This window comes from Halichoeres trimaculatus, unplaced genomic scaffold (genome assembly GCF_033239565.1).
Source record: "Halichoeres trimaculatus isolate MK-OKI-2021-1 unplaced genomic scaffold, fHalTri1.1 fHalTri1_scaffold_16, whole genome shotgun sequence".
In the NCBI taxonomy this organism is placed as follows: domain Eukaryota; kingdom Metazoa; phylum Chordata; class Actinopteri; order Labriformes; family Labridae; genus Halichoeres; species Halichoeres trimaculatus.
Genome location: NW_027437194.1, coordinates 7,418,004 through 7,433,431, shown reverse-complemented (window position 1 = coordinate 7,433,431; position 15,428 = coordinate 7,418,004). Strand labels below are relative to the sequence as shown.

Here is a 15,428-nt window from a genome sequence, read left to right as displayed (position 1 = left end):
CAAACATCTAATGTTCTCATGGGCTTTTTATTGTGTTGCCACTTACTGCTAAAGAGTACACACATTATTCGTCAAAAACCAAGTGCCTCATGTTTTTGTCAGAATTAGCTCAAGGTTTAGCCTTTTCAGTCCATTTGCACACTCGTACAAATTACTCAGACTTTTTCTGTCTGCTTTTTCTATTAAATACCAAAAATGCTCCAAGCTTCATGAATGTGTTTCGCTTTGTGAAGAGGTTCATTTGATTTAAAAAATGTACTCAAAATCATAATGAATGTTCTTCTCCAGCCCATCTTTCAAACAAAGAAAAATGAGGGAACAATTTGGATGATCACATGAGATTGCCTGTATGGAATTGTGTCCTTGTGTTCTCCCAGCACAGAAGTGCTTCTCCTCTTAAGGACCACAAAACCAAATTATCAAAACCTGCAGATAACAATTGACAAAGTCTTTTCAGTCTGAAGGATTGTACAATCTGAATTTGATAATCAAAGAGATATCCTCTGCATCTTTCTTTCTCTCTTTATAGTCTGCATCTAAACTGCCTTGAGGCCTTTCCATAATTTGAGTTTTCAATTATATCTGACAAAAGGCTTAGAAAAAAGGTTTTATTGGAGTGAAAGTGCTGGAAGAATAAGTGTATGGTTGTCCTCAGTGACCTTTAGAGAAGTAAAAGCAATCCAAGTTAGCACTGTGTGCTCTGCGAGGACGATTCTGAAAGTTCAAAACAGGATGCTGATCTTGAACTCTGACATCTGTAAAGAAATAACATTTTCAGTGTTTTTCCAACATTTTTCTGAGGAACTCTCTTGCATCCCAGAATTTTTGTCCCTTTCAAAGCAAACAAAAATGTTTTTCTAAATGTTGTCTTTGTAAATAGAGAGTGTTCATCCTTTCAGCGGGAAAAAGATTAGAGCCCACCACCTCATCCTAGAACGCTTCTGTAAGGACAAGTTTCTGCATGATCTGACATGCTGTTTTGCGCTCACCCCTCTGCAGGAGTATGATACAGAGCCAACTTGATTGATTGCAGCATTTTTTACTGTCACAGCCTGCAGTAAGGGTGGATGTGTTTCCTGAACAATTAGAAGCATCTGGATCTGAAGTGTACTCTTGCTGAAGTATGTCAAAGGTTTTTCCCTCTTTGTGTTGTGGCTATTTTAAGACCAAGAGCATGCTAGGATTCTAGGAAGAGGAGGTTATTTTGTCTACCTCTGAGTCAGGGGCAAAGGGAAAGGAGAGTGTTGAATAAGGGAGATTTGTTTATTTTCTTTCTGCTTCTTTCACAAGAGGAGATGTTAAAGCAATTCAGTGGTTTGTTCACTGCTTCCTGAGCAGCCAAGAGCAGAGTGTACTTCTGGAAGAGAGGAAAAGAACTGTTAAGTCATAGCATCAGAGTCTGGACAGCCGCGCTGGAGTCTAAAGTTTATGGACCCTGTAATAATCGTGGGTCTAATTATGGAATGTGTTACTATAAATCTACTCATGTCCCCAGATTGTGTGATTGTCCTCCAATCTTGTCATTCCAGCAGCCCCGCTAAGGCCACAATGACAAGCTGCTGTGTGAGGCGCGGGGTGTGTAGCGGTGACCAAGCAGGAGGTTTCTGGGAAAGCTTGCGAGCCTCACCCGGGGAGCCGTATTCAGCAGCGATCTGTTGAACTCCACACCGTGTACTGATGTGGCCGGGCTCCGGTTACAGCGGTTTTACATTGTTTGGGCTTCTTAAAAACAAACTCTTACTGGAAAGAGGCTGTGAGAAAGGGACTGTGAGAAACACGGTGTCCTGAACCTCACTTATCCGCAGGATCATTTTAAAAAAGCAATGATTTAATTTCTTTATGAGAAAAAGAAGTCATGATGGGAAAATGTTTTTGCTTTTTTTGATTTGTGGTGTGTGAGGTGAGAGGGAAGGAAAGCATAAAAGAGGGACGGCATTGAAAACAGGGCTTTCTGAAAAGGCCCTCACAATGCAGGCCTTGTGCTGTGATTTGGTCTGTCCTCACCGAGCTGAGCAGAGGAATGGAAAAGATTATCCACAGGAATGTCTGGGGTGCCCTCAAACGGAGCGGGCCGCGTGACTGGCCAATAGGAGAGAGGCCTGCAGAGCGGCGGGCTAATTTTTTCCTGATGAACTCAGCCGCCTGCTCCACAATGCAGTCTGATTGCCAGAGCTGAACCCCACATATGGTCCGTGTTTGGAGGGTCCAAATGACAGGACCAATTCTGCCTGGAGAGAAAAGGGGGTGGGGTGTTGCATATTACTCTTACTGGCTCCCCCTCTTCTTTTATTTGATTAGTGTTGGATGTGACTGTGTGGCACGCCAAAGCATGGACATGATCCGACCGTCCCGCCTGAAGCTACACTCTACCTGCTGAGATAAACCCACCAGGTGTACTGTAAGCTTTTAATCATCACTCTTCCCTGATAGTGTTTTGTTCCAATAACAAGCAGTTATCCCGCAAGCCAAGACATATTAGCGTTCTTGACAGTCCCACTCCATTACAGTGCCTCAGAATTATCTCACTGCCTCGCAAATCCTGCCAGTTAATTTGGAACCCATTTACTTGGAGCGCTTGGAAGGAGCCTTCATTGCCCCCCTCCGCTCAGAGCCAGGCCAGAGTAAACTGCAGGGATATGCAAGCGACACAGCTCCAGCTCTGTGCAAGAAGTGTGTTTGTGTGCAAGCGCTCATTGTTTTTTCTGCGCGGCGGTTTTTAGCATCAGCACGGCAGTAAAAAAGCCATGTGGTGGGCCTCTAGAGCAGGGCAGCATGTGTTTGCAGACCTTGTGGTCACACAGCAGGGTTTGAGACCAGAGGTTGGGTCGGAGAGACGTTAAAGGCTACGGAGAGGGAAATAAGGGGGTGAGGGAGGGGTTAGAGTGACTCCCAGCTTCTTCATATTTCCCATCGCGGGGTCCTGCAGAGGTGAGGAGGGTCACAGAGAGGGAGCTCGTTAGCCTCAGTGTGCTACGTGCTCCCCACGCTCTAATTGGCTGGCTGGAGTCAGTGCTTTCCCTGGCTGCTTCCTGTTAGGTCAGGAGCCAGAGGAGACGCCAAGTTGCCAATTAGAGGCCACGGACCCCTATTCAGTTTGGTTTATTTTTAATACAAAACTCATTCTAGCCAGGCTCATCCTAAGAAACAACCAGCTAACATCTCCTCTCTTTGGTAAGAGAACTGATAAAGGCAAAGACTGGGGTTCGTCAAAACTGGGATAAGAACTGCCAAAATATCAGTTAATTGGCTCTGATAACGTGTACTAACCTCGCCACCATTAAACTGACTCAAGTCTTGAGGATAAACAAATCCTAATGCTGCTCTAAAATAATTTGAAGGAACAGATCATCTGGTCCCTTCTTTTTGCAAACATTACAGGGATGAAAGTATGCATAACTCATTATTCTGTTAAATCCCGGAGTCCTGTTGAGAAATCAGTCATTAACCAAAGCAACTTTTGGCTGGATATAAAAAACTTAACAGCGGGGGAAGCTACAAAGTTACATTTACTACTTTTGTTTTTACAATATGTTTTGTTTTGTTTTTCCGTTTGGTGGTTTTTGTAGCAAACTGTTAATTGTTTATACTCTTGTTGGGCCAAAAAAATAAAAAAGGCTAGTATTTGATATGTAATCCACGCCAGCAGGTGTGTTTCATTGGGACAGTAAAGTTATAGGTGGGGAACAATAAGAATGCACCAGTCATAAAATGCAACAAGGGCTAAAGGTCAGGATAGAAAAGGGTGAAAAATCAAAGCATTATAAGAAAGACACACTTATAGAGGACATATCATGCTGATCCCTGATTTAATACTTACATATGACATAATACATTTGAAAACTAGACCTTTCACCCCCTGAATTTTCAAAGAATGAGATATTGTATTTTTTCTGATATCCTAGAACGAGATTTGATGCCTCTGAAAATAGGTCATTGCCAGTTGGCCGTGAGATTTCAAACGTCGTGATGACACGAGGATCCTTTCTTTTTATTGGAGTAATCTGATAAAGCAGCTCCTCCTCTGTGATGTCAGTTAGTCACACAACCGCCACCGAGGGATACACCCACCAAGAGCCGAGTACAAACGTATCAACTATACATGTTACAGTACCGGTTTGACTCACCACACTGAAGCGTCCTGAGATGATCTGTGTTGAGGTGGATTTTCTTCCTCCTGAGCTGCAGAACCGTCCGGGTCTGATTCGGGGTCAAATACAAAAGGACGTATCCTACACTCTGCCATTTTATTAGTGCTATCAATGCCTTACAGTGAAGTTTTGGCAAACAGCAAACTCGCTCGGTCTGCTCCATCCAGTGTGGCAATTTTGTAAATACTGCCATGCTGCAAAAACCGCCCCCTGGCTCTACCCCCTCCGGCCCTCTGATAGAACTGACCAATCAGAGCACAAAGGGCTATGAAGTTGCGAGGTTACTGGAGGTCATTCTCCAAGATCTTCAGAATGGCCTAAAATGAGGATATTGAGAACGCTATTGTGGGGCAATGAAGGAACTAAATGACTTGTACTGAGGGCAGAAATGCTTTACAGGCATCCTAGTCTGGCATAGTGAAAAGGAGAAACAAGCATGATATGTCCCCTTTAAAAAAAAATCAATATATTAAATCTTATATCTGTTAAAATTCTTTCTGCAACCCTGTTACAACAGCTGTATGGTATATTCTTTCACAAAAACTACATGCTGCACTTCCTACTCTTAGCTATTTTCTGACCTTTATGTTTAAATATTGACATTAGGGATGTCCCCATCCTATACAATGATCCATATTGGTGCCCAATAAGGCTAATTTCTGAGGATAGGATAGCATCGGATTTTGTAACGTAATCAAGACTGATCCAGTTTTCATGTGTTTTCAGCACTGTCACGCTTTATGGCTACTGCAAATCAAACCACATTGCAAACATGTCTGCTGTGTGGGACTACTCCTCTTTGGAAAGCAATGATAGTAAAATAGTGTCTTGCAACATTTACAACAGAATCCCCCAACTGAGTACAGGATTTATCAGAGAAAAGGGTTGGTATTGGCAAAACATATTGTGAAAAAATTGGATTGGAAGTCAAAAAATCTGTATCCCAAATTGACATTCTCTTATTGGTGACACCAGTTTGTATCTAAAACTGAGTTTTTGAGCTTGATAATGACCTGTGATGGCTGCCATTGGAAATACTGACTCAATCAAACTTTTGGTTCACCTGGCAAAAAAGTAAAGAGGGAGAGTTGAAGCAGGAAAAACGCACTTCCATGTCAACAGACCCCAATTATGTGAAAGCTCTTAACCATCATTTCTCCTATACAGATAATTTATGTAAACATCTCCCCTGAGTGTGTAGAAACAAAGAAATTGGCTTTTCCGATCAAAAAGACTTTCATGCACCAAGCTGTGAACATGTTTATCTGAGCAGATAGGGCATTTTAACATAGGCGTTAAAGTGGTCTCCTTGGCTATTTAATGCTAATAATGAACAGACTGTTTAACACCACATTCAAGCAGTTTTTAACACGTCTAACATCAGCCTCCTATTTTGATTTTATGGTTGAGAGCTTAGGGAAAGCAAACAAAAAATATCCTTTGTTTTTTTTCTAAGGAGAATATTTCTGTTGTTCTGTTGTAACAAAGTGTGATACAATGCACTCACTTTGATAGCCACGATGTTCAGATACAACTGTTTATTGAGCTTTATTTGACAGATGAAATAGTCGTTTCTCCTCACAAGTACAATTCATTTTCATGATTTCATTAAAAACTGAAAAACTACTTTTCTATTCCTTTTATCTGTTGGTTGTCCACAGTAAATGTCCATCATGTCAGCCAACGGGATTCCCCAAAGTGTTGTGACTCTTAATGGCCAGCTGCCACTGCAGCAACAGCAGCAGCGAGGACCCATCTGCAGAGATGGAGGTCTCAATGCTGGCACAGAGTGACGGCAGTCATCCACGGCAGGTCACCAGAAATCAGAGCGACTAAGCCTTTGATAACTCTCTGAGCCTTTAATCCCCCAGCAGCACCATCAGAGTGAAATGCTATCTCATTGTTACAGCTCCAACTCAGCGGAGAGCAAAGGCGAGCAGGCAGCCAGGGACACAGGGGACAGACATGGAGTGGTCACTGTTGTCATGCAGTCGTGTCGTCTCCACTGTGTAATTGGAGGTGATAGTTAAGGGTGAAGATCTGAACATGATTTTTCAACAGAGCTTTCATTATGAGCTTATACATAAATCATGATGGTGCAAAGGACAAAACATTCAAATTTATATTGTTAGGAGTACTGCTCATTGTATGCCTAATGAGTTTTTGGCTGGAATACAAATGTATTTGTTATTCTTTTTCATCTTTAAAACTGAAAGAGCTTTTGTGTGGCTTCAGCAGCCACTTTTGTAATCAATCCTTCTCTCTCTGTAGCATCCTTAGCTATATTTAGCTTTCTAATGAAATATTCTTTTCAAGGCAGATGAGGTGAAAACTCTCTGTGCCACAGATTCCAGCTCTCCTTGGAGTTGATCCTGACCTGCGGTGAGGTTTACAGAGCAAAATGTGAGTGTTTTCAACCAAAAGATGGAGGGGGAGGGAAAAAAAGAACCCCTGCATATTTTATTATTATCAATTAAACATGAATAAGCAAGATCTCATTCTTAAGGCCCCCTGTTGCCTAACACAGAACAGTATGTTAATCACAGTGGGTATGCAGCTGAAATATGTGGGCAAATTATGGAGAGAATACAGATGAATATCTTCATCTTAACCCAGATACCCTGGCCCTGGTTTTTTGTCTCGGCCAGCTGTAAGGCACATCTAAGTCTGGGCTGCTGAAGCCTGACTGCCATGTTTATCTTAATAAGGATGGCTAAGTGTTATAAGGCTTGGTCCCTCTTTAACCGCACATAAACACTGGAGGATTGGGATATGAGGAAACTAAACGTGTGTCATATTTGCAAAAGAACAGTTGGCTCGTGACACACTCCGCTGTGCAAACAAACAGTGGTGACTTAAGTTCTTGTGCAGAAAAGTACACCGCAAGTAGGAGGAAATCAAAACATAAAATGATATTTACTATTGTAACAAAAGCTGCAGCTTGTGTTGTGAAAGTTGGTCGTTATGAGGGGAAAGTACCATTTGAATCTGAGGAAATGCAATCAGTTACAGAGACTGTTTTGTTTTATTATTTTCGGTAAAATGATAGCAAGTCCAAAAAGTTTGTGTTAAACATCTGGATCGACTAACAGCAGCAGATATTTGGACAGGGCCAGACCAAGAGGGGAGGACAATTTTCTGTGATTTATTCATGAAGCTTTATTTCCTCTCAAATCATGCATTTTCTGGCCGCTATGTTCACCCTACAACATTCAACACTGAGTCTGTTTTTTTTTTTTTTTCATCTGAAGTTGACACCAATACAAAAGAAATTGGATCCTATATCATGTCAGTCACAGCTGTACACTCAAGCCAAAATTTTCATCCATCATAATGTTTTTCAGAACAGGTTTGATTATTTGCATTTATTTGCATCCACCCAGCTCATTTCCTGGGTAGTTTGACTATTCAGAGATGCTGTAGGCTACTTTTGATGTTATCATAATGCATAATAACCAATTTATTTATTCAATTTGGTTTGATGCTTTAATTGACTGAAGCACAGAGGACCTGCTGTAATGATACTCTGCTGGACGCACAGTCCACAAATAAACTCAAATAGGCTATATTTACGTCTAAACTCCATCAAAGTTCACCAAAACTCATATTTTTCATTTTCTTGTAATTTTTTACAACCTAAATCATACAGAAACAAACTAAAAACTAGAAGAGCACTCAGAGAGCACAGACCTCCACCAAGCATATTGTGATTGTCACACAACACTTTAGTTCTACTTTAATGTTATACTCCCTTTCACCAGACTGTCTGCTACAATTTGGTGTTAGTTGCAGGTTTGTATGATAATTTGTTACCTGACAGTGTTGAATATTATGATGACCCAGTACATATTTCATTTTCCAGATCTTGGTATCCAGAATATTTCAGTATCTGGATCGTACTTTTACATCTGTCAGAAATGATGGTGACCTTGTCTTGTATTGTTTTGCAAAGGAATCTGACCATTTATCGTTGCGTTATATACACATATGGTGAAACTGGCCCTATCTCACAATGATAAAGAATCCTTTAAAAAAGTCCTGGATCCAGACAGTGATCAGGATCACCTCCAAAATTTAATCACATCTTCCTTATCCCATTTTGAACATTTCCTGAAAATTTCATTAAGATTCGTCAGTTAGTTTTTGAGTTATGCTGTTTGCAGACAAACTCTCCCAAAAACACAACCTCCTTGGTGGAGGTAATGATCTAAACATTATACTATCAATTAATACTTGCATCCCTTTCCTCTTATTAAATTAAACTTTGCAAAGTTGTGCAGCTTCTTCTCTCACAGCCTCTTCTCTTTTTTTCCCTCAAGTCAAGAGAGCACCACGAATTCTTCCTCGCTGCTTGATAAATTCCATTTTTCTCGTATTGCGAATTTTCGCAGTTAAAAGAAAAATAAACACATTGCACTCGGTGTGCTAGGTGTCCTTGTGTGATTTTTTTTTTTGGATTACGAATTTAAAAAAAATGCATCCAAAAAAACCTGACTCAGTGTCCAAAGACGCAAGCATAGACCAGAATGTTAACGAACAAGGCATACAGAGCCATTTTGTGTAGGTTTGGCTAATAATCCTGAGTGGTCTCCTCACCAAAGCAAAGGGCCCCGATGATTGAAAAATAAACTGAATTTTTTTTCTAACATGGACAAAATGTAAAGTTTATAGAAGCTGATGTGAAACTTTGTCATGACCCATCCAATTCTGAAGGGACTAGATTGTAGAATTTTTAATTGAGCTCTCTTTTTGTCTATTTTTATTTTTATATTGAACTTTACGCTATAATTAGAGACATTAGTTTGTTAGTCTCGGTCCACTTCATGTTTGTTCACTGGCCTGTGTGTTAAGAAGGTGGTAAGAGAGCTCAGGTGTCCTTTTAGGCACGACTGGGAGCTCGATGCCGTCAGCAGCCGATCCGGCTGTTCCTCATCCCACTATGGTCAGTTGCCTTCCTCCTCGTCAATGGGAATTTGAAGGGCAACGACAGCTACAGATCATCAGGCTGTGTGCATCTCCCTAACTCCCCCGGAGGAGGCGGAGGAGGCGGAGAGGGGAGGGAGAGAGTCAGGCATGTTTGGGGATGGAGAGAAATGGGTGAGGAGCCAGAGGAGGGAGGGAGCTGTTGGTATTTTGATGCTAAAGTGATTCGACATGCTTGGCATTATAGCCAGCAAGGCAATGGGGGAAGGAAGAGGTAGCACAACCGAGAGCTTGATCCGAATGTCATAAAAGCTGATCTCATGAAGTGGAAGGTCAGAAATGAAGCACCTGCTGCCCCATGGTGCTCAGGCTCCATCCTTGTGATTCTGCAGAGGACGAACCGAGAAATGAGGGTTGAAGGATGGAGGGCGACAGTGTTTGAAGGCAGCTCTGACCTCCCAATGTCACATTGCTTTGCTGCGCAGCAACAGGCCCACCGGAGTGTGCTAATGCAGACCAGTACATGCTGGGATGTGAGAGGTGGAAGTGGAGGAGAGGTGTTTTCAACTCCCTAGTGCTTTCTTCTCAGAGAGCTGCTTCTTGAGGTGCCTGGAGAAAAAAAAGGAGGGGGAAGTGATGCTAATGCAGCAGCTAATGGAAATATCTTGTTGGGACTTTGTGTTGGTCTGAGGGGCTGATGGCCCAGGAGCAGGAGCCTGTGACAGCTGTGGCGACACTAAAGCTTTAGCTCCTTTTACACCAAACAAACAGGGAAGCAAGTCTCAAAGTCTGAATGAGCGCCCTGGTGGTGATTTTAGGTAGAAACATCTCTATTGTGCTGTTAGGCTGGGATTTAGGGATGATCTGAAATTGCTATTGATATTTTGTTTAAAAATCTCTTTTTTTTAAATTTAAGTCCAGTTTAGTCTATTTTTGTGAGCTGGGTTGGAAAAAGTTGAAATGTGAAATCCCCCGAATAAATCTTAAAAACTGACAAACATGATGTGAATTTTTTTGAAAAACAACGACAAAAAAAAGGAATATGATTAAACTGAGGTACTGTGAGACTTGAGACAGATATTCAGTAATTAAAAAATTTAATTGGTATCTGGCAAGAAACGCTGACTGAGACATCCGTAATTATTGCAATAGCTGCTGACAGAAGCCAAGGACAGTTTTGACCATTAACAGCATGACTGTCATTTCGTGTCCATAGAATTTTTTTTTTTTTTTTTTTTTTTTTTACTAGCAATTGCTGGGACAATATACTGTTCTCCCAGTTTGATTTCACTAAATTTATATCAGTGGTGCCAATTTTATTTGTAATACTATTCTGGATTATTGCAACTCAACAGATATTGTCATGCAATGCACATCATATGTCAAGCCAGCTTTTGCTTTTTTATTATCTATTTGCTTAACTTCCTACCACACCTAGCAGTTCTACATAGATGACCTTCTTCCACAAATGGGCTTTTTAACTCTGTGATCATCAATCTATCATCCAACAAGCATCTGTTGTTAAAACCAAAGTAATGAGTCCTGCCCCATCCAGTTGAAGTCAAGCTGCCTGGAGTAAGTAGTAAGGGAATCCTGACACTCTTAATGCTGAGAAAATATCTTTTATGCAGTGGTTGCTAATCACGTGTTGCTGATTTCACTCTCTCCTTGTTAGAAATAGTAAGATGAGCTAGGACAGTGTGCAGGCTAACTGTTGCTATGCATGTGAGCTAACAGCTGAGGTTGTACCAACTTGTTAGCTGAGTGTTAGCTGATTTTTTCCTTTTTCCTCTTTCATATTTCTATTTCTTCTTTCTATATATTAAATGCCTTATGGACTGGTTTCAAAACAGAAAAAGTGTCTGGATAAGTGATGTGGAAGAGTCACTATGTTGCCTTGACTTTTTGAATGCATCATTCCTGAAGTGGGAGCTCAGTTCCCTTTTAGATGTTATTGTAATTTAGAGATGAGGCTTTAGCTGTGAGGAAAGGTAGGAATTGATGCACCAGAGGTGCTAACGCTAGTGGCTTGACAGACAACACTTTGGACTACTGGTGTGAAACCACTTTCCTTTTTGTTAAAACTCAACTTACTCTTGAAAAAAATAGACCTTTGACAAAAACGCTTGGGCTGCCCACTGTCCTTGATGCCACCAACCGGACTTCGCAAGGTGAGCTTCTCCTCACTGTATTCCTTGTTTATGAAACCAGTCCTCAATATTGGTCTGTCCTTTTTCCCACACTAAACATGTCAGGGATAGTGTCCCGTTGGTTTCATCTTTGCGGAGAATCTAGTCAATGTAGTAATAGTTGCAGTAGTAGTCAATAGGTCTGTGTCACTGACATTGAGCTTATTGACTGACATTGGTATGGGTATGTCTGTGAAATGTGCTAGAAAGATACTTTATCCTCTTGGTTTGAAAGGGTAGAGGGGTCTTAAAGAAAAGTTTCTCAGCATTGGTATCTTCAAAGTAGATATTTATCCCACTGTTTTTGCTGTGTGGATCAGTTGGTCGGACCTTTATGACTCATCCTGATAAGATTTGCTGGTTCACAAACCTTTGAGGTAACTATAAGGGCAGCATCACTGTTGAAGAGAAGGATATAAACAAGTTATTTTTGTATAAAAACAAACAGATGGAGCATGATTAAAGAACACAAAGTGAGATTTAAAACTGTTTTTTTTATTCAGTTGTAAACAAGTTCTTGTAAAGATTTCCTGTTTTAGATTAATTTTGTGGTAGTTAAGACTTTTCCATGGTCCAAAACAAAACACTGCATTTGCAGACAGTTTCACATTTTGCAAGGTGTTTTTTTTTTCCTGATTTTTATAGATGTTGCAAACCTGGTCTTGCTCTCACCTGCCTCCCTTCAAAGCAGCAGGAGGCTTGTCCAGGAAGGAGTTAATCATTGACGTGACAGTTTTGCACTAAATATTATGAAACCATCCAGACGCCTGGAACATTGAGTCCTGCAATGCTAATGCTTGTCAAGTAGAGATCTCTCCCGGGGAGACAACAGCATCAGGACGAGCTCTTAATGCATGAAAGAAAAGCATATACAGATCTAATGGATTTTACTGTTTCAAGTGATTGTAGTATGGTTGTGTTTGTGTGTGTGTAGGCAGGTGTGTCTTTGTGTCCAGCTGGGACTGTGTGAATGCACCTGTAATGTAATCATCTCTGTCCTATCAGCTGTGCCATGTGCTTTTTAGATCAACTTTTTATTTTGGTCCAGCCTCCTGGAAAGAGTGGATCAAGGTGTGGCTTCATTGCCTATATTAAAGGCAAGGTGAGCAACAGAAGCTGCCTGCAACCCAAGATGATTATAAGCATGTATTTGTGTTTATCTTCACCCTGCCTGCCATCTGCTCCATGTATTGTGATACACAGGCAGGACACGTGTGTATAAGCCTGATGATTACACAACAGCTGGGGTAGTTTAGTGGTGGCGGCATCTTACCCGACACCAACGCACAGCCACTTTCATTATTCAGGCTTTGCTTGGCGGCAGGGCGCGCAAATTGAAATGAGACAGGCAGACAGACAGTATCAAGTGCCAAATACACATGTAAAACAGAGAGGGGGAGACAGAGAGATGCTCGCCCACACACCCACACACTACTTGTTAATGTGTATACAGGTGCACATACAGCACTTGTGTGTTGGGCTCATGTCTGTCGACATCATTAAGCTTAATATAACAAGAGATAGCTCTGTTTGTCTGCCCTCCACCTGCCTAAGAAAGGTCACAGCGGTTAAAGGAGCACTTAAAGCTTATGGAAAACAAACACAGCTATTATCACTCATTGTACCTTGGTGTTATGCCCTAATGAAGCTTTGTTGATTTTGCCTCCCGCTACCTGTCCACATAGTCATTATTTGTGAACCCAACACATTATATATGTGGGAGTGTTAAAATTAGCGCAGCAGCGCCGCAGGTTTCATAATGACTTTATGCTGAATGGTACCTTATTCTCTGAGCAGAGTTTGAAGAACACAGCATGACAGCTCTGTCTTATCAAACTCCAGAGCTATCATTTAAGATAATGATGCTGTCTGAAGACAAGAGATGAGAAGTTGACTTTGGCCCACTTTATTGGCTGAGATAACGTCTCATTGATCTTTTATTACTGAGTGTTAAATATTTAACTGCACTGTTTGCAAGCAGTGTTTGGTTGTATGTAAGAAGAGTTCAAAACTTCTATATTTATATTATATGCTACAAAACAAAGCGTGCTGTATTTCTGGCATATCAATACAATCATAAAAGCATGTCCTCAGCCGCATTCTCAGGCTCTGGTATTGAAACCATCCAAAAGATATCTTGTTTTGCTATTGTTTCGTAGGATGGCATTTTTTTCTCTTCATTTCTCCGTTTTACATGTTGTTGACAAATATTGTGAAGGTCAGACCAGAAAACAGAGCATGTTTTTCTGCATCAAGACCCGGTCTCCTTAGGAAATTAAACCGTCTCAGAGATTTTAGAGCTTGTGTACTCTACTGACATTGAGTGCATCTTGACATTTCACCTCTGTGCTTGGTTTGGTCACTTGAGCTGCAATTGTAAGGGCAAGCTAAACAGAATAGTTAAAAATGGCTGGTAAAATTGTGGGAAAACCCCAGAAGCTTCTGGCTAAGGAGGAGGAAAGCTCAGAGAATCCTGGCAGAGAGCTGCCATCCTCTTTCCTGTCAGATTGAGTTTATGAAGTCTGGGAGGAGCTACAGAGTTTCTCTGGCAAGAGGTCTTTAAAAAAAAAAAAAAACTTTTATACCAAACACCACCGCCATCCTAAATATGCTCAAAAACCCACAAAAATGACCCAAACTGCTTCAGTACTATGATTACTTATTTGACTGGGACTTGTTTTACCTTTACTTTCATATTTTGTATACATTTTTTGTATTTTAGTGCTGTCTGTCTCTGTGCTGGTGAGTCAAGTCAATTTTCCACTTTAATGAATTATTCTATTCTATTCTATTCTATCCTATTCTATTCTATTCTATTCTATTCTATTCTATTAAGTGAGGCAGATGATGCAATTTAAACATATTTTAAGCTGCATCCCAAAGCCTTCTTTAGATGGTGGGAAGTTAGGTTGGAAGCAGACAGTCCCACTATTAACTCAACTTTCAGTAATAATTATAATGATAATAATAATAATAATAATAATAATAATAATAATAATAATAATAATAATAATAATAATAATAATAATAATAATAATAATAATATACTACAACTACTTATAATGATGATAATAATAATAATAACAATGCTCATAATAATAATTATTATTTTTATTATTATTATTATTATTATTATTATTATTATTATTATTATTATTATTATTATTATTATCATCATCATTATAAAACCTGAATTTATGTAATTTTTTATTAAAACTGTCAGATTTTTGTTGACAAAAGAAATTGGATCCTGCATGACTCCAAATACGGCAGATTAGTGCTTTTTTCAGGCCCGCCTCCTCCATAACCTTGGATCTGCAACCCTCACACCCCATTCATGATCTCGTCATAATGCCATTGACATAACCAGCTCAAGTTTTTACTCCTGTTGACTCATATGATAAACTTAATGTCTTAGATAAGTAAAATGCCACTTCAATAATCAATAAAAATGTAAAACAAATGAGGAAATGGGACCTTTTCTGGCCGGGACACTCTCAGATACATCTAAGGGCTGGTTTTGCTTAAAACTGGTCTGTGGGGGCCCTGCTTCTGAGTGTAATCTTGTCAGTGAGAGGTTAAGGGGATCTTCCCCTTAATGAGTGGATGACTTAAAAGTTTCAAAGAGTTACGTTAATTAGAAGTCTTGATAACTTTATAGACTCTTTTGGCACTTAACTGGAAAAATGATCATACACAGGTTGATTTTTGCTTGTTTTTTACTGTGGTCATGCTGCTAAAAGAAAAAAAAAAAGATTTAATTCATACATTTGAAGCATTATTCAGCTGATTCAGGACAGGGCAGTAATACTGTTGTCAGATCTAAAACAAACTCCTATTTGCCACTGAACATCCAAAAACTGAACCTGACAGATGTCAGGATAAACACAGCAGAGTTGAGATATTGGGATAAACTTGCTCACATAACGTTTCCATGACCATCTGTTTTCAAAGTCCCTCTGCAACTAACTGACACTGAAGTGAGTGACATGAAAGGAAGGCCTGGATCATCTCAATGTTATTGTACAGAATGTCCTCTGGATTTCAGGTCTGGATGACTTCACAGCCGCTGCCATGTCAAGTATTGAAAGATCATACACATGCATGTTGGAAAGCAGAGAAATATCTGGATTACTGGCGGGACAGATTCCTTTGAATAAACCCGGGA

General features: G+C 40.3%; 1 protein-coding gene across 2 annotated transcripts in view; it reads left to right on the top strand.

Moving 5' to 3' along the window:
- Positions 1-15,428, top strand: part of rxraa (retinoid X receptor, alpha a) — a 263,628-nt gene that overhangs the window by 157,960 nt on the left and 90,240 nt on the right. The window lies entirely within an intron of this gene.